This window comes from Bos indicus, chromosome 7 (assembly GCF_029378745.1).
Source record: "Bos indicus isolate NIAB-ARS_2022 breed Sahiwal x Tharparkar chromosome 7, NIAB-ARS_B.indTharparkar_mat_pri_1.0, whole genome shotgun sequence".
Lineage (NCBI taxonomy): Eukaryota > Metazoa > Chordata > Mammalia > Artiodactyla > Bovidae > Bos > Bos indicus.
The window spans coordinates 61,659,804-61,672,612 of NC_091766.1; positions in this window are offsets into that span (position 1 = coordinate 61,659,804).

Below are 12,809 nucleotides of genomic sequence, written 5' to 3' on the forward strand. Positions count from 1 at the left end.
CCAAAATCAACTGTACTTCTATACATTTGCAATGAACAACCTGAAAATGAAATTAAGAAAACAATTCCATTCATAATAGCATCTAAAAGAATAAAATAGCAATCCCACTGCTGGGCATACATACTGAGGAAACCAGAAGTGAAAGAGACACGTGTACCCCAATGTTCATCGCAGCACTGTTTATAATAGCCAGGACATGGAAGCAACCTAGATGTCCATCAGCAGATGAATGGATAAGAAAGCTATGGTACATATACACAATGGAGTATTACTCAGCCATTAAAAAGAATTCATTTGAATCAGTTCTAATGAGGTGGATGAAACTGGAGCCTATTATACAGAGTGAAGTAAGCCAGAAGGAAAAACACCAATACAGTATACTAACACATATGTATGGAATTTAGAAAGATGATAACAATAACCCTGTGTACGAGACAGCAAAAGAGACACTGATGTATGGAACAGTCTTATGGACTCTGTGGGAGAGGGAGAGGTTGGGAAGATTTGGGAGAATGGCACTGAAACATGTAAAATATCATGTATGAAACGAGATGCCAGTCCAGGTTCAATGCATGATACTGGATGCTTGGGGTTAGTGCACTGGGACGACCCAGAGGGATGGTATGGGGAGGGAGGAGGGAGGAGGGTTCAGGATGGGGAGCACATGTATACCTGTGATGGATTCATTTTGATATTTGGCAAAACTAATACAATTATGTAAAGTTTAAAAATAAAATTAAATTAAAATAAATAAATAAAATACATATGAATAAATTTAACAAAAGAAATGTAAAATTTGTGTCTGAAATAAAACATTGCTGAAATAAACTCAAGATTTCAAGAAATGGAAAAACATCATGTATTTATGGGTTGGAAGACTCCATTAGCATTATTAAGAGGGCAATACTGGGACTTCCCTGGTGGTCCAGTGGCTAAGACTCTGTGCTCCCAACACAGGGCGCTCAAGTTTGATCCCTCGTCAGGTAACTAGATCCCACATGCTACAACTAAGACCTAGCTCAGGCAAATAAATACATGAATAAAAATACTTTTAAGAAGATGGAAATACTCCTCAAATTCATCTACAGATTTAATGCAATGCCTATCAGAATCCCAGCTGACTTCTTTGCGTGAATTAATAAGCTGATGCTAAAGTTCAAGGGATCCAGAATAACCAAAACAACCCTGAAAAAGAAGAATAAAGCAGGAGGACTCACACTTCCAGATTTCAAACCTTACTACAGAGCAATGATAATCTAGATGGTGTGGTATCAGCGCAAGGCTAGACATTCAGAGCAGTGGAATAGAAGTCAGAGTCTCTTCTAGAAATAAATCCATGCTACGCTATGCTAAGTCACTTTAGTCATGTCCGACTCTGTGCGACCCCATAGATGGCAGCCCACCAGGCTCCCCCGTCCCTGGGACTCTCCAGGCAAGAACACTGGAGTGGGCTGCCATTTCCTTCTCCAATGCATGAAAGTGAAAAGAGAAAGTGAAGTCGCTCAGTCGTGTCCGACTCGTAGCGACCCCATGGACTGCAGCCCACCAGGCTCCTCTGTCCATGGGACCCTCCAGGCAAGAGTACTGGAGTGGGGTGCCACTGCGTTCAACCGATTTTGACAAGGGTGCCAAGACCATTCAATGACGAAAGACTACTTGAAAGAACAAGAAAAGAAAAAGCTTGGTTTGGGGATCAGGCAGCCTCCGCCATTGTCTTGCTGTGTGACTGAGCAAGTGAGTTAATCTCTCGGAGCCTGAGTTTTTTCATCTGTTAACATGAAGATAATGAGAGAGTGCCCTTCTCATAGCTACAGACATGCAAGATAACCTTATGTGAAGTGCATAGCTTAGATCTGGCCCCTTGAGCAAACCCGCGGACAGGGTGGAGGACCAGGGTGGGACACGCTGGTGAGGGTTAGGGTCTGGCACTTCTCCTAGGCCCCCCTGGGGAACCTCTTTCCCCAGGAAAAGGCAGGGCTGGTGAGGTCTGAATGTGCAGACTGTGCTTGGCAGAGCTCTGCGGGTTGGTAATAAATGGACAGGAAAGGAGATTCCATTACGCAGGAATGTCTGGGGAGGGGGTGGGGAAGGAGCCGGCTCCCTTCCCAGCATCAGCCAGCCCTGCAGCCTTGATTGATGTGCCTTGCATCACAGCAGCGATGGGGCCTGGCGGAAGGAGGCCCCTCCGCCACTCACCCCTCCTGGAGCAAGGCCAGCAGCCAGATGTTCCTGGACTTTGGGGAGCTGGGATGGGGGCAGGGAAGGCCGGCCAGGGGGCAGCCACCCAGATGTCCAGCTTCTGCCTCCTTCTCTTTGGCAGTTGGATGCAGGTGGTGTTGGTTCTGCTGTTGACCTTTGGCCAGTGGCCATGTCTCCTTGGGACCTGACTCTGTTCAGAATTGGGGATGGTGGTCCTCCCCTGCCCTGTTCTGCTGGGAGAGGCACATAACCACCTAGGAAAGGGCTTTAAGCTCCGAAGAGGAAAATGTCCCAAGAGCCTGCCCAAAGCTTTTGTGTTACTCTGCTCAGAGCCACCGACAGAGGTGTGACTGGGGCCTGAGCCCTCCGTGAGGTTGGGGGATCCCAGTGAGGGCCCTGAATTTGTGAATTAGTGAGTGGGTCTCAAGGCAGATTCTGGGCAAGAAGGTGGTTCCACCAGCACTAAGATAAGACCCAAGACTTATTGCCTCGTGCTCCTGTCAAGCCCTGTGACTGTAGCTAAGACTTACACAGCATCATGTCCAATCTGCTAATGATTTGTAGTATTAAAAATATAATAATTAGAGGAGAACAGGAAAAAACATAAGGAACAACAACAAAAAAAGAGAACATCACTCCAAGACTCACCATGCAGATAATCAACTGCTAACATGCTCATATAAATTCTTCTTGTACTTATATTCTGGACCTATTGATAAAAATATTTAGTTAGGTATGCACATTTGGGGGCTTTCCTGGTGGTTTAGACTGTAGAGAATCTGCCTGCAATGCAGGAGACCTGGGTTCGATCCCTGGGTCGGGAAGATCCCCTGGAGCAGGGAACGACAAACCACTCCAGTATTTTTTTTTTTATAGTTTTATTTTATTTTATTTTTAATTTTATTTTTAACTTTGCAATATTGTATTAGTTTTGCCAAATATCAAAATGCAGTATTCTTGCCTGGAGAATCCCATGGACAGAGGAGCCTGGGGGGCTACAGTCCATGGGGTCACAAAGAGTCGGACACGACTGAGTGACTGTCACTTTCAGTATGCACATTTTTCCAAAAAGTAGGATCATCACACACGTCCAGCTTTGTAACCTGCCTTCCTCCCCAGCAGCATGTAGTGACCACCTGCCCTCTTCCAGGACTGGAGATCCCCATAGCCTTGTTGATGCCTTTCCCTTGTGTAGATACCCCATGTTCTTGGCTTTTGGGTGATATCCAAAATCTCCCCAGTCTGGACAGTGCAGCCCTGAATCGCTTTGTACCAGTACCTTTGTGTACACATGGATGACTTCCTTAGGATAAATTCCAAGAAGTAAAATTGGTCAGTTGAAGAGTACATGATACATGGGGTTTGGGGGACACCTGATGAAACTGACTTCCTGAAGCTTGAGTCACTCTCACTCACACACACAGGTCCTGGTTCCCACAACTCAGCTCACCTGCTTGTTCCCACACCTGCCCTCCATGTCCACCGAGCTTGGCCCCCCACTTTGCAGGAAGGTGGTGGGCAGGGCCCACAGTGGCCAGCCAGGGTCTGTCTGCGGGCCTAGAAACACATCCTTCTCTGTTGTTCTCAGGAAGGCAGCAGGGGTTGGGGAGTCCTGGATGGGAACTGAGGGGACCTTGGATAAGTCCCGTCTGGTCCTCACTTTGCCCATCTGCAGACTGGAGGAGGCAGTGTCACGGTTCTCTTCCAGCTCATAGGGTCTGTGAACCCACAATATCACTGCAATGCTGCCCAGCTGGCAGGGATATCTGTGACTCAGGCGGGGACTGTGGCAGCCACAAGCGCCTGCTCACCCCTGACAGACACGAAGACCAGGCTGGGTGAGCAGCCCAGCCCTCAGTAAGCTGCAGAGGCAAACTCCACTGTCTCCCAGGTCATCAGGGAGAGGGGTGTGTTACAACTCAGAGGAGCCGTGACCTCTCAGAGAAGCACCAGATGAGGGGGTGGCTTTGGAGGTGACTTCTCAAGGATTCCAGGAACCCAAGAACTCCATGAACAGCGTGGAACCTGTGCCCTTCATGACATTCCCATGCACATTCAACATCAGTTACTCCCGACAGCATTCCAGGCTTCGCTTTCCTTCACATGTGTACGCGTGAGTGTGCATACACATGTGCACTGGAGCCTACACTTTCATTGTTTCCCACACTCTTGATCATGCTTAGACATACAATAATGATAATAATATACAATAGCATTTTTACTAACACAGTGATTGAGCATTTACTGTGTGCCAGGCACCTCCCAGGCACCATCACTGCTTCCATTGCATGGCTGAGGTGAATTCACCTGCCTGAGGTCACAGAGCTGGTAGGCAGAGGAACCCTGCCCTTGGCATGTACACATGCGCATACATACACACGCACACACACACAGAGACACACACACGGCCCCTCTCCACCAGCTTAGACACACCCAGCCCACTCCTGCTCCCTGCCTGCTGTCTTCCTGCCCAGGCTGGGTCCTGGCCACACAAACCTCTCCGCAAAGCCTCTCCCAACCCTTGGTACACAGTGAACAGACTCGGTTTGTTCGGATTCAGGCAGCTGGAGATGCAGTAAATCCAGGCTGTAACCCACTTCTTGGCATCTTGTGTGTCCCCAGCCCTGAGCTGCAAAACTGGAAAGAGGCAGCACCACCCCAGGCCCCAGCAGGTCCCTGAGCCCTTTACCTTGCCGCTCCCCGCTCCCCCCTTCTCCTTTTCCCTCCTTCCCTCCTCTCCCCTCTTTTTTCCCCTCCTCTGCTCTCTCAAGCCAGCCTTGGGGACCTGCTTCCTGTGTGCCGGGCAGTGGGGCGGGGCTGCAGTGGGGCGGGGAGCCCAGGTTCCCCTCCTCAAGAGACTGACAGCTCCTCCAGTCATGAGGCCCAGAGGATGGGCTTGCTCAGGGTCACACAAGGAGGGAGTGGCCGTGGGGTCAGGCTCGGGCTAGGGCTTTTGTTTGCAGAGACACAGCCTCTCCCGCCAGGAGATCTGAAGGGTGTGTGAACCCTGCGGGAGTCAGAGCAGCGCTAACACTGACTGTAGCTCCAGTGTGTTGGGTGCTGCCAGCCGGCCATTCTTTTTATGCCTTCTCTTCTTTACTCCCCTAAAAACCCACCACCATGGAAACTAACATTACCATCTCGCCCCCCCTCTAACAGATAAGAAAAGCAAGGCTTACAGCCAGACAGGACTCAAACCTAGGAGTGTTGCTCCAGTCTCCAAGTTCTCACTAGGCTGCACTCACAGGCTTGAATGAGGAAGAGACCAGGGCACCAACCAGATGAAAGCTTTGGGAAGCTGGGATTTGAGCGGGCTTTTCAGAGGATAGGGGAAAGGATGGAGGGGAGAGGGGCGCATTCTAGGAAGTGAGTGTGGCTTGAACCAAGGCATGGGGATGGAATGTCCCCAAGCCCCGCACCAATGAGGGGCAGACCAGCCCGAGGAGGGCTCGTGGCTAAGGGACACACACACGGACTTCCATCATCCCTTTCTTGGAAGAGGGGTGAGAGGCAAGCCTGGCCCTGGCATCCTATCTGGAGTGCTCTTGGGGACCCTGCCAGGGTTGGCCCTGAGCTAGGCAGAGGTGTCCCTGGTGTCACTTACCAGGACTCACAGAGGGAAGACCCAGGAGGCCCCTCATGACTCTGCCACCCCCAGAGAGGGATGCTACAGGGCAGCGCAGGTACCGGGTCCTGAAGGGCCTTGGGACACATCAGCATCAAGTCCCTGGCACAGACCAGTGTTCCAGGCAACACAGCTGAGTGCCAGGCAGAGGCTGGAGATGGAGGAGGAAAAAGGCAAATGGCACCTCACCGGTTGCTTCCATGTGAACCCTGCAGGAAATCAGGGTGCTGCCCCTAGGGCGGGGCAGCTGAGACCAGGACTGCGATGTGCTCAGCCAGATCCCCAAGTCACAGGGGTTACAATGGATCACACTGCAGAAGCAGTGAATGATTCAGGCAGAAACCCCCTAAACCACAGCCTGTGGGGTCACACTCCACTCCTGTTTCCCATCTTCTAGTTAGCACCTCCTCCTCTTTCAGGTCTCAGCTCAAGCGACCCCTCCTGGGGGAAGTCTGCCCTGATACCTGCCTCCAAACCCCACCACACACTGGAGTACAGCCAAATTCCTCCAGAATAGCTCTTACAGAACTGGGGCTTCTCCCAGAATGGTTGGTAATTAAACTCTCATCTGTGGGATTATTTGGTTGATGTTGTTTACCTTCTAGCTGCAAGCTCTGGGAGGGCAGGAGATATGTCTGTTGTGTTCATTGGTGTACCCACCAGCCCTGGAAAATAGTAAAAACCTATATTTTTTTGAGTGAATGGGTGGGTGGATGGGTAGATGAATGTCTGTATGTTTATATGGATGGATGGGTAGATGGGTGGATGGATGGATGGTTGGAGGGATAGATGGATGGATGGGTAGGTAGATGGATGGATAGGTGGATGGATGTGTCCTGGATTGGAAGTTAGATGCATTGGTAGGTAGACAGAAGCACGAGGAGAATGATGGTTGGGTAGAACTATAAAACTCTAGACTGCTAAACTCAGATGCTTTTTATTTATTATATCATTAGAATAAAACAGCTCAGCATCATAATTAGAAGGTGCAATTACAGAACTCAATCCCCTCTTACAAGAGATGGACAGGCTCAGAAAGGTGAAGTTTTGTCCAAGATCACACAGCAAATCTGGTGACTCTAAGTCTGTTTTCTATCATACAAAAACAGCCTCCAAAAATGGGGTTAAAATCGCTTGTTTCAGTCCTGTCTCTTCTCTGGGTTCTGTGTGATCTGAGACAAGTCACTGGGCCTCCATTTTTCCCTTTAAAAGAAGAGGTTGCAAAATCTAAGGATTCCTTTGCATTCTTAGGAAGGCCAGTCTCACCACTGGGTTTTGTCAGGCCTGATACAGATGCCTTCCCACACCTTCCTCAAAGCCCGGTGGGGCTGTCAGGGTGGACTCCAAGGCCCTGGGAGGGTGGTGCATGAGGCCCCAGGTCTGGGGTGGGAGGACCAGCCAGCCTTTCCCTCTTGAGTCGGCCTGGCCATCAGCCGTATCTCAGCGCATGATTTTCTACTCTCAGGTGTGCCCCCGGGGGGCTGCAGGTTGTGGAAGGCGCCCCCCGCCATGAGTTTCTGGCTCCACATATCCTGCCTGGAACTTCCTCATATTCCTGGACACCTGCACTCACAGCCATAAAGCTGGGGAGCGGGGAGTGTGTTTTGTGGAGGCGAACACCCCTAGAGCCAGCCTTGGGCTGCCTGGCCCAGGCCCAGACCAAGGTACAGCCCTGGGAAATAGCACAACTGAATGTTTAGTAAAAAATAAACTTTTCTTCTCTGTCTCCAGTTCCCTCCCTAGAAGGCAAAGAAGGGGCTTTGTGGACTCAGAGGACCCAGACACAGGACTGTAGGAGTTAGGGGAGGAGGGGATCATGTGTGTGTGTGTGTGTGTGTGTGTGTGTGTAAGAGAGAAAGAGAGAGAGGAGACAGCCACAGGCCTCGTGGCAGAGGTGTGGGGTGGGATGCAGAGCCGAAAGGGTCTGAGGAGAGAAGAGGAGGCTGGAGCGGCTGTCACAGGGGCTCCCGGGGCCATAAAGTCAGGTTGAGGCCTTTGGACTTTATCCCCTAGAGTAAGGAATCTTTTTTTTTTTTTAAAGGCTTTCATGTTTTTTTTGACACTAAAAAAGTTTAAGTTGCACGTTCATCGTAAAAAAAAAAGCAAATAGTACAATTAAATGTTAAGTAAAAAATAAAAATAAATTTCTCTTCTCTGACACCAGTTCTCTCCCTTACTGCCAGGTCTTTCATATCCCTGAAGAGAGATTCTAGGCAACATTTGTCCAATGTATCCATCTCTCCTTTTTACACAGTGGAAACCTATCCTACCCATTCTGCTGGGTTGTATGTTTTACACATCATTTCTTAATACAGATCTGAGCACCATGTGCCACCTGGCTACATGGACACTCTGTACTTCGGTACCTAGTCCCTACTGATGGACAGTGACATGTTTGCTAACCTTTCACTTACATGAATAGTCCCGCAATGAGTATATCCTTGTGCCTCCCCCTTTGAGCGCATGGGCTGGTTTATGTTGGATGAATTCCAAGCCATGGTACTGCTGGGTCAAAGGATACATGCATTCAACACTCAGGACATATCCCCAAGCTGTCTGCTTGAAAGGTCTCAAGCGGAGGGATGACAGCCCTCCACGGTCTGGTCAGTTGCTCCCGACACATTTGACAGGGATGGAAATAGCAAGGTATTGGATTATGAGCCACACAATCTTGAGGTCTGGGATGGGCTAAAGGATCGTCAAATGAGGGTCCACTTGCGAGCTCCCAGCTCTCTGCTATCTGCCATGCCTTCTGGAGGCTGAGAGAAAGGGGCCCCTGATGACATGTCCCTTTGCTGTGGGGGGAGGCATCCAGCCCGGAGGTTGTGCACAGGATCCACACCCCCCACCCCGTGGGATGGCTGCAAACAGCCTAGCATGGAGAGGACAGGCTGCCGGCAGCTGTGAGGGGCGCGAGTTCAGCCAAAGCCCGAGCAGAGGGCTGCCAAAAGCCTTTTCTTTTCATTTTTCCAAGCCTGCACTTTGGGCTGGGCACACTGTCATCCTCATGTTTCCTATTACTTTACAAGGCTCCGCATCAAAGCGCCAGCGGTGCAGGCCCTTTGATGTCTGGGCCCAGCCTGCCTCCGCTTTTGGGAGAAGCATCTCTGCTGAGGATCAAGAGGGGAGTCAAGCTGAGATGGTCCCCGGCCATCCCTGGCCAACGTGGTCCCCTGGATCCACGGACACTGAGACTGAAGGCTCCTGGGGGAGGGTGGAGGGACCATCCAGCCTGACTGAGGCCCCTGTCACCGAGCCCAGAGGGGATCCAGAGGCCCAGAGAGAGCAAGGGGCTACCCCAGGCCATATAGCCATTTGGCGAAGGTGGATCAGATGCTGGTAGAGGGGATTCCTATTGGATCAGGGGAGCCAGGCGGCCCCTCGGTTTTTGGTCTCTCAGTTCCCCACTTTGCTTCCTAGACACTTTCTGGTACTGATACTCTGCAGCTGAGGGAGGTGGTTCAGTGAAGGTGTCTATAGTCACCCTGCCTTGGTTCAGATCCTGGGCTCATTCCTTTCTGCTGTGTTACCTTGGTCAAGTTACTTAACTCCTGTGAGCCTCAACTTTCTCTTCTGTAAAATGGGATAAAGACGTTTCCTATCTTAGAGGGTCCTTGTGAGGGTAAAATGAGATTTATGAAAGTACTTCGCTCAGATGCCTGACACAGTCTCCAAAACACACACACACAAAACCTCTTATCACTTGATGAGAAAAAGATCGGGGAAGGGTTTTCTAAGGAGAGGGGGCTAGTGTGAAGCTGACTTGCTAATACAGGTCCCCAGTCCTGCCCAGTCGTGCTCTGAGGAAGAGCTGGGGCCATCAGTGACATCCAGGGAATTAAGCCCTTCCGTGCTCCTCTCCCAACTCCCCAGCTCCAATTCAAGGCTCTCTTCTGAGCTTCAGCTGGGGGTGTGGGGGATGGATGGGGACAGGGTACAAGGCCCGGGGTGGGAGGTCTGTGGAAGGGGTGTGTGGGAGGACACGGCCCTACAGCCCGAACTCCCAGCCCCGACTCCAGGAGACAGCCAGAGTGGGGAAGGAGGGGTAGTTTCCTGGCACAGCTGAAAAGGTTTGGATTTGACTTGGAAACACATTGAGAAGTCCCTGGAGGCTGCCTCCACAGAAACAGCCTCTCTGAAGTGGAGCCCGGATTGGGGAGGCTGTTTTGTATAAAGGGGCTCCGGGGACCTCAGTGATGGAAGATGGGCTGAAACCTCTACCCCAGAGTTTCCACACAGGCAGACCAAACCTCTGCACTTCCCGAGGGCCTGCCCTGGGGGTGGGAGAATTCCATCCTCAAGCCTGTGCCAACAGGGGACTGAGGACTGAGCCGGGGAAGAAGGGTCCTTGCCCCTGGGAGCCCACAGATGGGGGAGGAGAGAAGCACCTTCTCAGGCAGCCCCAGGACTTATCCCTGAGCTGCCACCTTCCCGTTTTGGCCATATCTAAGTTTAGCCTGCGATTTTACTTATTTCCTTTTTTCCTTTAAATTGACTCATGTTTTTTCCTTTAAATTGACTCACCTTTAAAAAACTTGAATATATTTCTTTTAAAAGGAATTTTATATATGCTACCATAAGTGGAAGACATGTATCACTTGTCATACACAATAACCATATAAATAGAGTACAATAAACAATGTTAATTTCTAGCTAGCGCCTGAGACTTGTTCTTTCTTTGATTAAAAAATAAAAGGGAAGATTAGCAAGTATGAGAATTGTGTTAAAAATAGGCTAACACCCAACTAAGACCTTTTCCTAGACTAGCACTGCCAGATAAAATGCATAATGCCCAGTTACATTTAAATTTCAGACAAACAATCACTAGAATTTTTAGTATATCTTAAATATTTTATCGGAGAAAGCAGTGGCACCCCACTCCAGTACTCTTGCCTGGAAAATCCCATGGATGGCGGAGCCTGGTAGGCTGCAGTCCATCGGGTCGCTAAGAGTCCAACGCGACTGAGCAACTTCACTTTCACTTTCCTGCATTGGAGAAGGAAATGGCAACCTACTCCAGTGTTCTTGCCTGGAGAATCCCAGGGACGGGGGAGCCTGGTGGGCTGCCGTCTATGGGGTCACAGAGTCGGACATGACTGAAGTGACTTGGTCACACTTAGACTAAAAAATTATTTGCTATTTAACTGCAATTCACATTCAACTGGGCATTATGTATTTTTATTTGCTAAATCTGGCAACCCTATCCTCAATGAGTGTAAGATATTCTTCTAAAAGAATAACTTTCTCACTGCTGAGAGATTAAATGTTTGCACATGGTGTCCCTATGCCACCAAAAACAATCTCAAGAAGAACTGTTCTGATTCAAGGTGGAATTGCAGTAACAAAACATACTGGTGTGGGAACTTGGAGGTGGGGGAGAGAGTTGCGTTTGGGAGAAATTCTGAAAGTCTCCCCGAGGAGAGGGGGGCATTTGGGCAGGACTCTAGGGGCCAGCGAGGGCATGGCAGCGATCTCGGGGTTCTGAGCACCCTCCCCCACACCGGCCCAGGGCTTGAGCAACAGAGGACACTCCTTAGGAATAAAGCCTTGCCTCTGCTCTCAGAGGACAGAGGGGCTTGTGTTGGCGTGACTGTGGCTTGTGAGTATGAGTGACTGTGTGTTTGCCCAAATCACACCCTCTTGGGGCACAAAAGGGCTTTTGAGGGCCTCTCCTCTCACACCGCCCCCAACCCCCGCCTGCCCTATGTGGAAATCTGAAACTTGCTTGCATTTCTCCAGTGATGGGGCACTCACTACCTTGTAAGGATTCTCTCATCATTGGGCAGGGTTGATTGCGAGAAAGCTCTTCCTTAGCCCGAACAGCAATCTGCCTTCCTGTAGACTCCCTCTGTCCTGTGACAGTCCTTCAGAGGGTTGTCATCCATCCATGATGACAACCCACTGAAGTCTGAACAGACCCATTTCTTTGAACTGCGCCCCTTGTGGCTTGATTTCTGACTTCCTCATTTGCAGGGAAACAGGCTTAGGGCCTGGGACTGGAGACACTGCCTGGACAAGGAGCAGGAAAGGTTGTGCGTGGGCAATGCTGGGAACTGAGGCAAGGATGCACCAGCACACGGAGGGGAGTTCCTTTTCTGCAGATTCTCAGCCTTTGGGAGCTGCCCGAGAGCCCTGGGCTTTGTGCCCTGTTCAGCCCCTGACTTGCTGTGTGCCTTCAGGCAAGTGTCCTCTCCTTCCTGGGCCTTAGATCTCTGCCTCATGCCCTGTGAATGCACTGGCCTGTTCTTACAGGTAAAAATATCTGTGTCTGTTCTGATTGACTGGTGCTGTGCTGGCTTGGATTTCTGTGATAAGAAGGATTCTGAGGCAGTGTCTGGGGCCAGAGGGAAATTAAGCCATGTACAGACAGTGCAATAGTGGCCCAGGAGCTGCATATGGCTAGTCGCAGCCTTGAGGGGGCTGCCAGTTCTGGCAGGGCACGACTCTGAAATGACGAAGCAGGACAAGCCGAGGTGCTTGGTGAACTCAGGTATGGGGCAGGGGCTGTCCCTGTGGGGAGCAGGGAGGAACCCTGCGCGGTGTTGGTGGCCTTGGCCCTGTCTTTGCCCAGCCTACTACGGACTCTCACACGTGTGCTGGTCCACACCCTGCCACCCAGAGGACCAGAGGACAGAGTTTCTCTGTAGAATCCTGTGAGCAGGCCAAGACTTGTGGCTGGAGGGCCGTGTGGAAGGTGACAGGGGAGGCTGGCAGGGTGGGGCTCAGGGAGTGCAGATGGGGCTTCTCTGCCAGGGGCAGCTCTTTAGGGAACAGAAACATGGGTCAGAGCTGGGGCTTGGTTTCTACACAAAGGGGCTTTCTGCCCATCCCTGCCCTGCAGGGCTGGGAGGCGGGAAGAGGGCAAAGCCCAGACTCTGAGTATCTCAGAGGGCTCAAATTGAATTTCCAAGCTGGGTAAAATCTCTTTTTTGGTCTTCAATTGCCAAGGAGGTCCGACTCTTCATGACCCTATGGACTGCAGCAC